Source organism: Mus caroli, chromosome 13 (genome assembly GCF_900094665.2).
Source record: "Mus caroli chromosome 13, CAROLI_EIJ_v1.1, whole genome shotgun sequence".
NCBI lineage: Eukaryota > Metazoa > Chordata > Mammalia > Rodentia > Muridae > Mus > Mus caroli.
Genome location: NC_034582.1, coordinates 4,729,574 through 4,747,507, shown reverse-complemented (window position 1 = coordinate 4,747,507; position 17,934 = coordinate 4,729,574). Strand labels below are relative to the sequence as shown.

The 17,934-nt window shown below is 39.2% G+C and overlaps 1 pseudogene; it reads right to left on the bottom strand.

The window, feature by feature from the left end:
* Positions 1 to 10,041: 10,041 nt before the first annotated feature.
* On the bottom strand, positions 10,042 to 11,381 carry LOC110308021 (annotated as a pseudogene).
* Between the last annotated feature and the right edge of the window lie 6,553 nt (positions 11,382 to 17,934).

Sequence of the window (17,934 nt, the reverse complement as noted above, 5' to 3'; positions counted from 1 at the left end):
GTGAATTACAGACTTCAGACTCCACTCATTCCAGACTTTGCCATGACCTCTCTGAGCCAGTGGAGAGGCAGAACCTGAAACCACAATTTTCTGTAAAAAGCCTTTAAATTCCAGCTTGATCAAGCTCAGTAGGTAACTTCTTGGAACACAAGCATGAGGGTCTGGGTTCAACCCACAGAGCCAATATGAGAGCCAGGCATGGTGTATGCTTATAATCCCAAAACTGGGAAGTGGGGGCAGAGGTAAGAAGTATCTTTGGCGAATCAGTGAAAAAGAGAGGGAGGGAGGGAAGGAGGGAGGGAAGGAGGGAGGGAAGGAGGGAGAAGGAAATCTTGTCTCATAAAATAAAGCAGAGAGTGATAGAGGGATTGGAAAGACACACAAAGATGGCTTCTGACTTCTGTACATATGAGCATATGTACTTCCCTCCCTCCCCTCTTCCTCCAGATAGACATAAATATACAGAGAGATAGAGAGAGGGCGAGAGGAGAGGGGAGAGAGAGAGAGAGAGAGAGAGAGAGAGAGAGAGAGAGAGAGAGAGAGAGAGAGANAGAGAGAGAGAGAGAGAGAGAGAGAGAGAGAGAGAGAGAGAGAGAGAGAGAGAGAAGATGATAACCCTTGAAGCATTTAGAGCTTGTCCCTAGATCCTTCCCTTGAGCATGCTTGTTTGACCACAGGTTTTCTTAGGCTGCAGGTATGTGAGTTTCTCCAAGGGTCATTTGACCTAAGGAGCCTTTCCAACTAGACTTTGGTTACAGTTCTTGATCTGACAAGTGTTATTTGGTATCTGGCAAGTTGGTCATTTAGAGGTCACTGAGATCAAATCAGAGCAGGGTGGAGAAATGAATGTGAGCACTGAAGGAGCTCACGTGCAAACATGGTGCTTACAGTATGCAGGTTCTCAGTAAACCATCATACAGTAAGCTGGTGCTCAATAAACCATCCCCTATTCCTACCACTTAACCTGCTGTGCATGCATACTATAGTCAAAATCAGATGGGAAAAATGAGCAGAAATAAATATGGTGACTCAGAGAGTGATTTTTATAAAATATGGACTGCAAAGTTTTCTTTTTCTTAAGAGATCCCAAATGTTATCAAGGTGTTTTGTCAACTAAAAGCAACAATGACAAAAAATCAGCCAGACTAGTATTTTTCCTTTCTCTATTGTGATTGTCAGAATGAAAATTCAAAATGCAGTCAAATAGCAGACACACAGTTGAAAAGTACTGCGTCTACAATATTCAACATAATTATAGATTTTCAATAGTTTATTCACAAAAAGTCATATTATGGTAACAAGACATATTAACCCATTTATAATTTTACCCTTTGTGCCCATCCAATAACTTGCATGTTCTCTAATTTGAACAATCTTTTGTCTCAATTTAACTACCTTTCCACTGCAAATAACACCCATGACCTAATGTCAGGCTACATCATCTATTCAGCAATTTGCACCAAGAGCCTCATTGTAGTTCACTTAGCAGCATGCTTATCAGGGAAAGTCAGGAAGAGAGTAATCCACAGCTCTTTGCAAAATAAGTAGGAGTAATAATAACACTAATAAAAAGATAGGACTTTAGGAAGTAGACTGGGGAAGCATGTAGATTGGTCTCAGAGATAACTGATATTTGTCCATTTAATAACAATGGTAAAATACCATTCATATAGCTGTGAAAGACCCAGCCATGAGTGGTTCCGGGTATGTGCATGTAACTTGTGATCCCTGATCCTTGTGGCAGGTACCTTAGGGAATTTTACTTTGGGCTTCTGGGTAGAAACTGAAGATGAGTTGTTTATATGTGCAGTAAGGATAGCCATAGAACGTGCATGTGGGAAGTAGTTAGATGGTCTGTAGGCCTTTTAAAAGGCTCCTTAAATGTACTGACTCTTCCTTCATCATTCATTAAACATGTTTTTAAAATATTAATATTAATCAAGTAAATCTTTTTATTAGATATTTTCTTTATTTACATTTCAAATGCTATCCTGAATACCCTCCCCCTGCCCTGCTCCCCTACCAACCCACTCCCACTTCTTGGCCCTGGCGTTCCCCTGTAGTGGGGCATATAAAGTTTGCAAGACTAAGGGGCTTCTCATCCCAATGATGGCTGACTAGGGCATCTTCTCTTACATATGCAGCTAGAGACATGAGCTCTGGGGGGTACTGGTTAGTTCATATTGTTGTTCTACCTATAGGGTTGCAGACCCCTTCAGCTCTCAAGTAAATCTTTTGCCAGCTCAACAGATCTCCCCAGTCTCTAGCTCTGAGAATACTCAAACTGGGTGGAGAAGTGACTGTGATAACTGAGGTGACATGGAAACACAGTGTCTACTGCATGACAGGTACTCAGAAAGGGTGGCTGTGATGATAAATGTCACCCATACAGTGTCCTTGCCAAAGTTACCTGTTTCTGTCTAGATCTTGCATGTCCATTGGTTTCAGGTAAGGTCAAACTCTCTCAAGAGCTTCAAGAACTGGAATGTGGATGTCCCATTTAGGAATGGGCACTCTGTACCAGTCACTTATTTTCTGTGCTTTGATCAGCTATGAGTCTCTGTATTCATGCTGTCCACTGCATAAAGAAACCACTCTAATGAAGAGACCTAGACTTATCTATGGATACGACAGGTAATGAGAAGACCGTTTAGATCAACATAGTAATGTTGACGTAGAAAACCAATAGTAGTAATTCTCACATATGACTTATGACCTCCCACATCCCAAGTTCTTGGCCAGGTTAGGCTACCTGGCATGAGTTCCTCATTGTGGATTGGGCTTTAAACTAAACTTGATTATGATCACATTTTGTCTGTTAGTGACCTAAGTCCCTGCTCTTTCAGGACTTCTGATCTAGTATAAACAGAAAACAAATGAAAAAAAAAAAACACAAGTAAGGGAACAACCAGCTCATGACAGCAATTACATACTGCTGGATGAAAAGAAGGGCTGTTTGTTGTCTTTTAGACTGGGAAGTCAAAAAGAGCTGTCAAAACATAACCTTTCTTTCAACTTGACTTGCAAAAAATGAGCATACACCAAAAGTGGAGAACTTCCAGGAAGACATGACCAAGAACTAATTAGAATTGGAGAGGTAAATGAGGGTAAAAGTGGGAAGGGAGTCAGTGCCAGTGAAACCTCTGGGTTTGTTCATTTGATACATATACAAGAGCAGCAATGAATCCTAAACAGAATCTAGGAGTGAGAGACCTCTTCTTTTTGATGGTGGCATTCCAAGTAAACAACTCTCATGTATTTGACAGGTAGGCAACAAATTCACAGATGCCCCTTAACTTACAGTGAAATTATACCTCCATCAGTTCATCCTAGCTTAAAAATTCTTAAAGCACTGCTGGGGAGAGCACTTGCTTAGAAAAGACCGTGCTGTGTATGAATGAGGACCTAAGTTCAATATAAATATAAAATTATGCATATAAAATTGTGGTGTGGTGGCCCGTGCTTTAATCCCAGCATTGGGAGAGTGATGACAGGTAGATCTTTGGGGATCACTAGCATTCTAGCATTGACTACTTAGCAAGTTCCAGATTAGCAAGGGACCCTGTTTCAAAATAAGAGGCCAGTAGTGCCCAAGGAACAACAGCAAGGTTGTCCTCTGGCCTCCAAGCATATGCTCATGTGTGTGCTCCTGTATACACATGAAAATGTACACAGGCATGCACACAGATCCAAATCCTCAAAATCATTAAGTCAAAGCACATTTCTCCCTTAATGTACTGAACACTGTAACTTATGTTAGATTAATATTCTCAGGATACTTACATTAGCCTGTAATTGGATTAAATAATTTAAATATGTAGTTTTTCTATTTTTCTTTTTGTAGGTTGTGTATGGTATGTACATGTGTATATGTATGTATGTATATGTGTGTGTGTGTGTGTGTGTGAATATGCATGTGTGGGTGTGCTCAGTGGAGCATATTGTGTATAGTGCTCAACATTTGTTGTTTTCCTACCTTGTTTGAGACCATCTAATTGTGTCTTCCCACCATGTGTACCTGGCTCATTCCCTTATAAGTTTCTCGAGTTTTATTCCCCTGCCTCTGACTCTAATCTCTCTGTAGGAGAACTGAAGTTACAAATATGATCTCTACTGTACTTGACTTTTTGCCTAGGTTCTGGGGAGACAAACTCAAATCCTCATACTTATACAACAAGCACTTTAAACACTGATCGTTCCCCCTACTTTCTCCAATTCTGTTTTAAGATAAAATATTGAATATCTAATACAATTTCTTTCTTATTTTATGAAGAACATATTATGGACAAATATAAACACTATAAACCTTAGATCTACAACAATGGCCTGCCTGCAAGATATTCTGGTGCAGTAATGGCATAAGGCTTGTGGGAGTAACCAGCCCATAGCTGATTAGATTTTAGGCCTTGTACATGATATGGAACCTATACCTAACACTGCTTGGATGTCTAAGAACCTAAGACCAGATAGGTCAGGGATAAGTATGATAGAATTCTGGTGCAGAAAGGGGAAGTGGTCACAAATCTCCATCCCTAACCTAGAAGGTTTATTTAATTGGTAGCGGCTCATAAGGAGCCAGCCCCCCACTCCCAGTGGAGTCTCACTGGATATAAAAACCTCACTTACATACAGATCCCATACCCAGCAGTAGATGGTCAGTACAAATGACCTCAATATCATATTGCAAGTTCTTTGCCTCATAACGCTTTGTCTGGGTATTAATTTTCTTTCTTTTTTTGTATTTTCATTGCAGTTTTTGCATATATTTATATCTGTCATCTTTATATCCATCTACATATCATTCTATCTATTTATAAATATAATAGTTTCCCATGTTATATTTTTATGGGATTTCTGTGTACATGGATATGTGTGCCTCTGTATCTATATGTGTTTCTTGTGGTTTTTCTTTGACTCTTATTCTCCTGGTAGTTTATTTTTTTTATCCTATTCTGGTTTGTTTATTTTAAATTTTGTCTTACATTATTTTATTATTTTCTGAGATCCTAATTATATTATACTGAGAGAGAAAGAAGGGGTGTGGAATTCTGGTGGGTGAACAGTCAAGGAAGATCTTAGAAGAATCGAGGCATGGAAAACTATAATCAGAATATGTTTTATGGAAAAAAAACTATTTTCAATCCACCAAACAAAAAAGGCAACTTGCATCTTCTGTATCTACTAGGTTAAATACTAGCCTTGAAGTTTATCAGGGAGACACTTATAGAAGTGTCTAACCTGTTGCCTGAAATCCATATATGCCCCAGGATAACTATGAATGTGATCCAACACAAAGACCTAAACTTAGCTAAGCATTATGAGATCATTGATATTTGCTAAGGATTGTACAGCTCTGGGGCATGAACCTTGTGGTTGATGAGGTCGTACTGCAATGCCAGAAGATTAAACCTGCCAGTGAGTCTATGAGTAACTGTGGGACACAGCCGAGAGAGGGAACTGACTTAGTTGCTTCTGCTCCTGTTTCTTAGTTTAAGAAAATAAAAAACTACGTCTTTCATGATTATTTTGCAGCTAAAATGAGGGCTTATATATTTTTTCCTTCTGAGTTATTTGGTTATTTGTGTCATTTAATTGGTACTGATTATTTCTGTTTTATTTAACTCATAAACTTACTGTTGAGAGATTTATCATGTATTCCAGATATTAGCACAAAACGAAACAATCTGAAAGCATTATGATGAGTCTTAAATTCGTTTCAGTTAGAGGTAGAACACAGATGGTGAAGAAGCTCAGAGGTATTTGACTAGAGCTGGGTCAAAGAATTTTGGGATCATGGTCTCTTTCTAGAAGAAGGTGAAGGTCTCAGCCTTTCTCTGCCTAATCAAATCCAGGAGAGCAACTTTGTCATATTCAGGTCCCAAGAATTCAGTCCTTCCTGCAAAAGGTTTCATGCATCAAAGATTTCTCCTTTCTCTGTCTTCCAGATGCAAATCACTATCCTTTTATCTTAAACTCCACAGCAAGGAGACTAGAGAACATTTACCTATCCCACAGTCTGGACAGCCTACTTCAGCTGATTGCTGTCCCTGACGGGTGTTGGTTAGCACAGATAGCTGTGTTTGCTGGTTTCACCATGGTCCTAACACATCCTGATATCAGCCCCCAGCTTGTTCACAAGTTCTTGGTGTACAGGGGTTTCTACCTGAAGTGCCTATAAGCAGCTACCCAATCTCTTGCTGCCTAAGTTTCATCTTTTGAATGGTATTAACAGTAGAACTGCCGTCTCTGGGGAGAAGCTGAAATTATAACCAACAGTGGCTAAAACCACCCAGGGCAATGGGATTCAGATCACAGGCTATAGCAGAGAGCTTCAAAGCTCACAAACCACAACCCACTCATTAATTAGCTCCACACACCGAGGACTTGATTAATACTTGAGAGCCTTTCTAAGTTTTCTTTCATTTTATCCAATTCAAGGTTACCTAGAGAAACACAAATATTTTATGGTTACTCTCACATGGATGCTGGACTTTTAGGGAGCTATCCCAGCTTCCCCAGGTGAAGGGCCGCAGCATGCTTCCTCTCTTATCCCTCTTTCAAAAGTCTGTTGAGTTTATGTGACAGTATTTGCATACTATGATGTTGCCACATGAACACAGAACCATCACTCTTCATTTGGGTGGTCATTGAGCACAACACTAGTCCACAGGCAAGGCTAGATATTAAATTTAATCAACTGGGTAAGGTTATTTTCAAAATACTAGTTATGCTATGCAATTCATAACTCCCTCTGCATTTTATTATTCAGAAATGATGGACTCTAGCTGTTACAATATAAATTTGTGTGCTTGTCAAAAATAAAAATAAATAATGTGGCAGAGACCGAGGTAAGAGAAAAAGTTCCATTCATAATCCACATGATTATGACTATTCTGGTGCCTTAGGCACCACTGTCCCAAGTTGACTTTTGTTCTATTTTTTTTTCCATTTTTTTTAAAATGAAGATACTGTTAGCACTAATTTAGGTGAGTGTTTAACCAGCAGAGTACTAACAACATCAATTAAAAAGTAAACAGAGCTAAATGAAAACAAAATTAAACTAGAACCCACAAACAACAGGGATGCTGCCTCTCAGATCACCATAGAGATGAGATGGCCCTGAAGGCAAGGATGAATCACTCTCTCATGGCTTGGCACCAAGGTATAAAACTAGGAATGGGAAAGGTTCAGGGGTTTCATTATCATCGATGGAACTTAAATTATATGCTATATTATTATACGCTTCAGCCCAGCTCCCAAAACTTTAGCAAAGTTTGAAATACCCTACTTGCTTGCTGTTGGTTCGAGAATTATCGGAAATGTTCGCATCATCTATAATAAATAGACAAATGGAACTTTATAAAATAGACCACAGACACTTGGGATGGCTCAGTGGATAAAGCTCCAGTAACCCATAGGTTGGAAGGAGAGAACTGACTTCCACAAGCTGTCTCCTGAGCTCCACATGTGCACCATGGCACTAACATACAGAATAAATTAAAAGAAAAATGTAATTTAAAAAGTTTTCAATATTTTCCATAGCATTATTTCTAAGAAAATGGGCCTTGCATTGCAAACTGCGACATTCTGCAGGAATAAAAGTTAAATGAGTTTTGGTCTTACAGTCTGGATGTCACTATGCCAGATACCTTGATTATAAGCCTTAGTTCAATTTTATTTAAATCTCAAAGGACTAAGAGATCACAGCCAACATTGAGCCACATTTATAACAATATAGACTGGAAGAAGGAGAGGTCAACAATCCAAAGCAAAAGAGGAAAACATATGTTTATTATCTTTTAATTCGAAAGCTTACATTTTTCTAGTTGGTTTATTTCTGGGGCACTTTGAAGTCAATAGGTCATCCAATTAGTGTTATTCCTGTGGCACTGAACTGCAGAACACTTTTGTGACAGAATTATTGTTGAGTAGTATATATTAATCAGCACAGGACTATGAAAAAAATCTAAAACATTACAATAAACCATTTGATCCCAGAAAAGAAGCCATAATAAAAACAAAGTTATTGGCACATAGAGATGGGAAAAGTTGTTTTTAATGGACTGTCAAGATGGTCCCTTGAGACACATTGCATTGTGACAAACTTCTTAGTTGCTGACAGTTTAATGTCACATATACGTGTGTGTTTGTGTGTGTGACTATTTTTGTCATTATTATTGTCTGTGTATGATGTGTGTATGCATGGATATTACATGGAGCATGTGTCAGGGTCAGAGGACTATTTTGGGCATCAGTTTTCTACATCTACAATGTTAACCCTGGATGAAGCTCAGCAGGGAGTCAAGTTAAGAAACATTTCCCTGTGGATTCAAATCACTAGCCCTTAGAGCATTTTTTGAAAGAAACAGCCTGTTTGGAGAAAACAAACAAACAAACAAATCTATAAGCAGTGAATAAGAAGAAACTAAGATTTCAATTATTTTTTCTTATTGTCAGAATATGTCAGAAACTGCTGATTTTTGTAGGTGTTTTCAGAAAATTATGGCACTATAATGTTAAGAATTGCGAGTAGAACTAACGAGTCCTTCATGGTTCCTTCTCTGTTTTGTTGCTGTTGTTGTTGTTGTTGTTTTGTTTTTTGTTTTTTAAAATGCAAGGGTGGACTTTATTTTTTAAAAAATCTTTTTAGGACTATAAATTACAAAGGAAAAGAAGATCACTACACAGAATCTAATGAATACATTTGCCTGTGCATAAAACTTTATCAAAGTCATTCATTTTACAAATTCACCCCACCCACCAATGTTTTTGCTACAGTGCTCTTAAGGTTACTATACCTTTATTTNAAATTATATTACATGNTATTCTCTCAAGATAAACTTTAAATACCAAATTCTTGGCTTCTAAGAATGGCACCTTCAAAATGGGCAATTTCCACTNAAGTCTCTGGTGGCATTATTCTCTTACTATTTTCTTTTACCAATTAAAAAAAATATTTCAAAATGTTCACTTTTAGCCTTTCCCAAAAAAGGTGGGCACATCTTCCACTACCAACTAACTATAAATGGATAGCAAAGAGAAAAGCAAGAAGGCAGCCATTAAAATAAATGGATTAATCAATTGAAGGGTTTGGCTCATGGCAATTTAAGAAAGTGGCAACTAGGGTGAGTTACCAGGCGCTGACTGTAGCAGAACGAGGCCAGGCCCAGACAACTGAAAGGCAGACCACGAATGACTGTCCTTCACCTTCACAAAGGAAAATGGAGTCGTACAGAGATCCTGTTAGAACACGCTCACCCAAAACACTCAACAATCGTATGGTTTAGTGACATTTCCTTGACTCAGTCCTTGTGGGAACTCTTAACAGTCTAGCTGTATCCTGGGGTAGAACGTTTGTGTGAGGAGTTATCANCATGTTCTACCTGGAAAGATACAAATGAACCTAGACGTTTCTGGAAAAAGACTCAGCTTCCTTCTTCCTACCTTTGCCACATGTAGTTCTCAAACTCAAGTTTGCTCTCCATGGCTTTACTAAGGATGATACCCAGAAATCAAACAACATCTGGGGTTGAAACTCTAAGAAGAAAATGCTCACATCTAACCAACGTCAGGATTCATGTTATGGGTTCAGTTATCCACAGGGTTTTCACTGATGAACAGGGCTCTGGACACACTAAGTTATCACACAAATCATTGCCCTTTGAGACTTTGAGTACTTTTACAGTTTAATTTGCAAACAGAATCTTTTTGTAACAAATTATTTTTAACCAAATCATATCTTGAAAACTGTTTATATAGAAAACCCAGGGACTAAAGTGAACTGCTCATTGCGGAAGGCCTTACATCACATTATTACAGTAGAAAATACAGGAGGTAGAAGGTAACTGAAAAGCAATGCAACATCAGATTCAACTCTACGGCTCCTGCAGCTCGCTCCTCACACGTGGTTTCAGAAACCAAAGCCAACNTTTCCAGTAACCATAAAAACAGTTAAAATAAAAATTGCCGTGAAAGCCCTTATATCATGCTTGATATAGGGAGGTAGGAAGATGTAAGAACCAGGACACATGAGACATGACATTTTATCTACAACTCCTGTTTGCTTTACTGAGGATGTTGGTTCAAAATTCAGTCACCTTCTTCAGCTTCAGACTCGATTCCTCCTCAGCATTTTTGAGCCATTCTACAAACTTCTTCATTTGCTCNAGGAAGACACTTTTGCCCTTTGCAACATGTGCGTCTTTATANCACTTCAGAATGGGCTCTTCACTCAGGACTTCAGCTTTATAAAAAAGCACCACTATTTTCTGGAAGGCTTTCATGAAGTAATGTTGTCATGGCAATACTCCTGAATCTCCAGTAGCAGAGTCAGCTCAGACTGACCTTGAGTAGTGAAGGCAGCAAGGAGAGGACTGTATGGCTTCAAGTGCTTGATGGCTTGTTATGCTACAAGCTCCTCTTTTTTGTTCCACTCCACAGTGCTCATCACACTGGACCAGACTATCCATCCCAATGACCACTGGTTCTGGAATGTTATTTTTTTTTCATCTCTTCCTTGACATATAAAATTATGTCCTTGAATGGGTCACCACGGGACATCTGCTCCTGCGGCTCCTTCTGGAGCTCCTTCCAGAGCCCCAATGGTCTGCTGGTTGCGGACATACTCCGAAAGCTCTTTCAAGCCCGCCTCAGTGAAATACTTAGTGAAATGCTCAACACTTTGTTTANTGGCAGGGAACAGCTCCATCAGTCTGTTGTCCATGCTGACTTTCCGAAGACTTGCAGCAACTGCATTGATGTCTTTTTCATTTATCCATGATTTAAAGAGCTTTACAGCAAAAGCTGCTGAAACCCCTTCTTTAACCAAATTCTCATTATAAAGGCTGTTAAGAATGGATGCATTAAGGGTTCCATTAGCCAGAAGAACCCCAGTCAACATGGCGAGCTTGTTCCTCTCCGACTCTGAAAACCCCTTTAGGAAGAGCAGTAACTTTTTTTTTTATTTTATTTTTTTTATTACATATTTTAACTTCATCTTCAAAACCTTTCTCCAGGTATTTGTCGCGCCTGATTAGCTTGTTAAAAACCTGAGCGAATGCTTGCATGGTCTCTAGGTCTTCTTGTGCTGCAAACACACAGACACCTGTGCGCATCATGTCATCTGCCCGTGTACCGCCTGGGGCCAGCATTCCGCCAGCCACCAGAATGTCAGAGTGTTTCTGCATAGCGGCAGTGGTCAAGTTTTGCTCCGTAAGCAGCAAGAAACTTGCTACTGCTTCCAAATCAGTACCAGTTTCAGTTAAGCCTCGAATAATACAGTCTTGAAGCCGAGTAGGGTCAAACCTCTCTTTTTCATCTCTTTTTCTGGTTTTAAAACGCTGGCCTGATAGCGTTGGTTTTTGCTGCTTATGATTATTCATAAAAGACACCCGAATTTAAGGCGAAGAGAAAAGAGCCAGAAATCCCCGAGCTGGCGGCAACTGCCCATGGTTCCTTCTCTGAAGGGAAAGACATCATAGAAAAATATCAGGGCCAGAACTTTAAAAGACAGGAATTTAAACCTCATCCTAATATTTATAACTCAGAGATTATGTGATAGTTATTTGTTTCTTCCTTTACCATTACTTTATTTTAAATCATAAACTTACAACTGTTTCCTTTTTATGCTTAGTCATTTTCACTGAATATTTTCAAATGTTTCCCGATACTCTCTAAACCCTCTATCCTATTCCCACTCCTCCTGCTTCTATGAGGGTGTGCCCTAACCCACCTACCCATTCCTGCCTCCCTCCCTCACATTCCCCTATACTGGAGCATCAAGCCTTCACAGGACCAAGGGCCTCTTCTCCCATTGATGTCTGACAAAGCCATCTTCTGCTACATATATGGCTGGGGCCATGGGTCCCTCCATATGTACTCCTTAGTTGGTGGTTTAGATCCTGGGAGCTCTTGTTGGTTGATATTGTTGTTCTTCCTATGGGGCTGCAAACCCCTGCAGCTCCTTCGGTCCTTTCTCTAACTCCTCCATTGGGAACCCTATGCTCAGGCCAATGGTTGGCTGCGAGCATCCACCTCTGTATTTGTCAGGCTCTTAGCAGAGCCTCTCAGGAGACAGCTAAATCAGGCTCCTGTCAGTATGTACTTTTTAGCATTCATAATAGTGTTTGAGTTTGGTGACAGTATATGGGATGAATTACCAGGTCGGGCAGTCTCTGGAAGGCCTTTCCCTCAGTCACTGCTCCATACTCTGTCTCTGTATATTCTCTTGTGAGTATTTATCCCTTCTAAGAAGGAATGAAGCACCTACACTTTGGTCTTCCTTCTTCATGAACTTCATGTGGTCTGTGAATTTTATCTTGGGTATTTTGAGCTTTTGGGTTAGTATCCACTTATGAGTGCATATCATGTGTGTTCTTTTGGGTTTGGATCACCTCATTCAGGATGATATTTTCTAGTTCCATCCATTTGCCTAAGGATTTCATGAAGGCATTGTTTTTATAATTGAGTAGTAATCCATTGTGTAAATGTACCACATTTTCTATATCCATTCCTCTGTTGGAGGACATCTAGGTTCTTTCCAGCTTCTAGCTATTTTAAATAAGGCTGCTATGAACATAGTAGAGTATGTGTCCTTATTACATGTTGAAGCATCTTCTGGTTATATGCCCAGGAGTGGTATAACTGGGTCCTAAGGTTGTACTATGTCCAATTTTCTGAGGAACTGCCAAACTGATTTCCAGAGTGGTTGTACCAGCTTGCAATCCCACCAGCAGCGGGGGAGTGTTTCTCTTTCTCCACATCCTCACCATCATCTGCTGTCACCTGAGTTTTTAATCTTAGCCATTCTGGCTGGTGTGAGGTGAAATCTCAGGGTTGTTTTAATTTGCATTTCCCTGATATCTAAGGTTGTTAAACATTTATTTAGGTGCTTCTCAGCCATTCAATATTCCTCAGTTGAGAATTATTTGTTTAGCTCTGTACCCCATTTTTAATAGGGTTATTTGGTTCTCTGGAGTCTAACTCTTGAGTTCTTTGTATATATTGGATATTAGCCCTCTATAGGATGTGGGATTGGTAAAGATCTTTTCCCAAACTGTTGGTTGCTGTTTTGTCCTAATGACAATATCCTTTGCCTTACAAAAGCTTTGCAATTTTATGAGGTCCCTTTTGTTGATTCTTGATCTTAGAACATAAGCTATTAGTGTTCTATTCAGGAAATTTTCCCCTGTGCCCATGTGCTTGAGGCTCTTCCCCACTTTCTTTTCTATTAGATTCAGTGTAACTGGTTTTATGTGGAGATCCTTGATCCACCTGTACTTGAGCGTTGTACAAGGAGATAAGAATGGATCTATTTGCATTCTTCTACATGCTAATTGCCAATTGAACCAGTACCATTTGTTGAAAATGCTGTCTTTTTTTCCCACTGGATGGTTTTATCTCCTTTGTCAAAGATCAAGTGACCATAGGTGTGTAGGTTCATATCTAGGTCTTCAATTCTAGTCTAATGATTTACCTGTCTGTCTCTGTACCAATACCATGAAGTTTTTATTACAATTGCTCTGTATTCCAGCTTGAGGTCAGGGATGGTGATTCCACCAGAAGTTCTTTTATTGTTGAGAAAAAGTTTCACTATCCTATAGGTTTGTTTTTGTTTCTGTTTTTGTTTTTCCAGATGAAGTACTACTCAGCTATTAAAATCAATGAATTTAGGAAATTCTTAGGCAAATAGATAGAAATAGAAAATATCATCCTAAGTGAGGTAACCCAATCACAAAAGAAAACAGATGATATGCACTCACTGATAAGTAGATATTGGCCCTGAATCTCAGAATACCCAAGATACAATTCACAGACCACATGAAACTCAAGAAGAAGGAAGACCAAAATGTGAATACTTAGGTCCTTCTTAGAAGGGGGAACAAAATACCCATGGAAGGAGTTACACAGACAAAATGTGGAGCAGAGACTGAAGGAAAGGGCATCCAGAGACTGCCCCACCTGGGGATCCATCCCATATACAATCACCAAACCCAGACACTATTGTGAATGCCAACAAGTGCTTGCTGACAGAAGCATGTTATAGTTGTCTCATGAGAGGCTCTACCAGTGCCTGACAAATAACAGAGGTGGATGCTCTCAGCCAACCGTTGCATTGATCACAGGGTCTCCAGTAGATGAGCTAGAGAAAGGACCCAAGGAGCTGAAGGGGTTTGCAAACCCATAGGAGGAACAACAATATGAATCAACCAGTACCCCCAGAGCTTCCAGGGACTAAGTTACCAACCAAAGAGTACACATGGAGGGACTCATGGCTCTAGCTGCACATGTAGCAAAGGATGGTCATCAATGGGAGTAGAGGCCCTTGGTCCTGAGAAGGCTCTATGCCCCAGTGCAGGGGAATGCCAGGGCCAGAAAGAAGGAGTGGGTGGGTTGGTGAGCAGGGGGAAGGGGAAGGGGATAGGGAGGTTTTTGGAGGGGAAACCAGGAAGAGGGATAACATTTGAAATGTAAATAAAGAAAATATCTAATTTAAAAAAAAAAGAATTGAGATTTTTCTACCATGACCTTTCTACAGCTTCTACCTTTAAAAGCCAGAAATTAAGTAATTTTGTGCATATTATAGCAGTGTTTCATGGTATATGAAGAACATATGGTATAACAAAAATTAATTATATACAACAAGACAAATAAAAAATCATCAACTATAGTTCACAGCTGAATCTTGGTGGTTTCCATGGTAATGGAAAGTTGAGAGTTTCCAAATAGAGCAATCTGTGAAAGAAATACATTTGGTGATTTTCCTGACACTTCATAAGTGGTTAATCAGGGAACATCTATCTTGATGCTGCCAGGAACTGATGCTTAAGAGAAAAGCAAACTCTCCTTCGATCAGCTGGTGAACATCTGGATCACATCACCAGCAGCACGGGTCTAGGCAAGGTTTCACAGAATCTTCAGCAACAGCATGATGCTTAGTTTTTAAGAAGCTCATTATTTAATAAACTATTTATGCATAGTACTATAAGTGGTAGATAGAGTACTGTCTATGACTCTATTCTTCTCAAAGGGGGTACAGCTGCTTATTAAGAAAGACACAATTGTAATTCATGAGAGGAATGAGATATTAGCTGACATAGTGGCTTCCTTCTTGAAATACACAAACAAGGAGTCTGGACAGATGGTTAGAGATGAAGAACACAGAGTGCTCTTGCAGAGGACCCTTGGTCAGTCACCATCACTCGTGTCAGGCAGTTAATTTAAGATAACTCAAACCCTAAAGGTGTTTGAAAGTCCCTTATAGCCTTCTTCACTCACATGCATAGACTCACACATATACACATAATTTTTGAAAAAATACAAAAGAAATACACACAAGCAGGACAAAAACCAAGCCTGAGGTGATGAGGATAGAAATATGTCCATCTTTATGCACCATGCTCAAGGTATCCTAATTCTCCTTCATATGGTATATATATATATATATATATATATATATATATATATATATAGTCAAAGTTATAAATGTACAGAGAAATATTAGGTGCCTAGCATGGTCAAACTCCTGTGGAAAATCCATTTCTCTGGAAGAGGAAAGATAGTTGCTGTGAGCAATTGCATATATAGCACTTGCATTTGGAACTGGTGGATTTTAGCCTTGTTTCATACAGCACCTGATACAGTAACCAAAAGTGGTTGAAAGTTTTCAGAATAACCAGAAATCAAGAGAACAGGATAGGGTTGGGATACAAAGTGGTTTGCCTTTTGGTTATATGATTGAGTGCTAAGAAATCTTGACTAGGTTTTAATGATCTAGTGTCCTTTAGTTGTTTCTTTGGGTTTCAACCTTCCATATTTCAGGGAGGCTTATGAAACTTACAAGGAAATTTTAAAACTCAGCATGCTCATAAGACTCAAGGAGTCTTCCTCAAGGTTTTAGGACTTGTAAACAGTTCCTGGGATAGAGAAGTCTCTTCAGTGAAGATGCCTGCAAGGAGTGCAGGATAAACTAGTGATGTGGTTTTCATAAGCCATTTTCTGTAGTGTAATAAACTTTTCAAATGATACAACTGGTCAAGTCATCCTTGTGGATGCTAGTGAGTCCCCACCCAGGCTCTTGTAAATAATCCCTCTTAACTCATTGGTGCATCAAGCTATAGTTGAATGGAATAATTTCTTTGGTCTGTGGTTACTTTTTCTAATTGAGGTGAATAGAACCAGTATCACTAGGAAAAGTCATAAAACATAGGGTTTTTAGCAAACTCTGGCAGAAGATGATTGCATATGTGTTTCAAGAGCTACTTAGTAGGAACTAGATATAATTGGATCCTCTGACACATAGACTCAAATAAGCCCAATGGCACTCACTGAAGGTGAAAATAACCTGATGGGTTCAAGGGAGTATCAAGCCCACAAGCATCAATCAAGATAAATGCCTTGAAGTCTTGCTGGGGCCAGCAAATCTCCTTCTAAGCATAACTTTTACTTCTTGGTGGATGTCTCATGATTCATATGGTCAATTTTTTCATGCAAGACTGAATAGTTTTAATAGTAGGAAAAGGACTCTATTAATCATTTTCCTGGAACCACAAGTATAAACCAGGGCTTTGCAAACAGATATAGCAACATTCATGATAGGAGATACAAAACGACCTCATAGTATTCTAACATTTATGTTCCCATAACCAATGTATGAAGAGAGATTAAATGTAATTTTCCTTTCTTTGACTAATTGTCTCAACTATATATAAGACGATTGGCATTTGTTCTATTTTGAAGGTTTTCATTAAGATTGGATAGTATTGGTGGGGCTGGAGAAATGGCTCAACAGTTCGTGGCATGAATTGCCCTTTCAGAGGAGACAAGTTGGGTTCTCAGTGTCCATGCTAAGCAGAGGCTCACACATATCTGTAACCCCACCTCTGTATGGGCTGGGTCCCTATTCTGATCTTCATGGGACCTGCACTCATGCACATATTCTTTCAGAGAGACAAACAGACAGACATAGTTAAAAATGAAACAAATCTTTAAGAGTCAACCATACTGATATATTTATACAATATTGTGATTTGTTCTTTAGATGTTGCCTGTTTAATGGAGGTCATAGATGATTTTACCTAAAATAACTGCATATAGGTAGCTGTTCTGAAGTCTAGATTCAGGGGCATGTGGCATTTAGCCATTTGGTCAAATTTCATATTGACTGTATTTTAGGGCATTCAAAAATGATGTTACGATAAATTAATAGGCTGTATAAAGTAGGTTTATTCTTCTAAGTGCAGCCATAGCTCTTCTATTTAAAATATTGAATAGATAAAAAATACAAGAGAATATTTTTCCTTGTGAGGATCTGCAACCTGGGGAATAGGCTCTTCTGAATTTGGATTTACCAGTAGCATACATTCCTTAATGGCTCAGAATCAACAGTCAATGCAGACTTCCCATTGGCATGGTTCCTATGTACTCATGCCATCTAGAAAGTTGATGTTTAAAGGAAGAAAGACTCACACAGAGATAATCGCATACCAATCCATCAATGTAAATATGGAAACTTGAGGAGTCAAAAATCATTAAAGATAGTGCTTGGATATTGGAGTCATTGAAAACGCAGAAAGCTGAAGGCAAACTGGGAGCAAGCCATTCAGACATGAAGGCTACTGTGTGCTGTGTTTACATGTGGTTAACTGTGTGCTGTGTTTAGATGTGGTTCACTATGTGCTGTGTTTACATGTGGTTCACTATGTGCTGTGTTTACATGTGGTTCACTATGTGCTGTGTTTAGATGTGGTTCACTATGTGCTGTGTTTACATGTGGTTCAGTATGTGCTGTGTTTACATGTGGTTCACTGTGTGCTGTGTTTAGATGTGGTTCAGTATGTGCTGTGTTTACATGTGGTTCACTGTGTGCTGTGTTTAGATGTGGCTCACTATGTGCTGTGTTTAGATGTGGTTCACTGTGTGCTGTGTTTACATGTG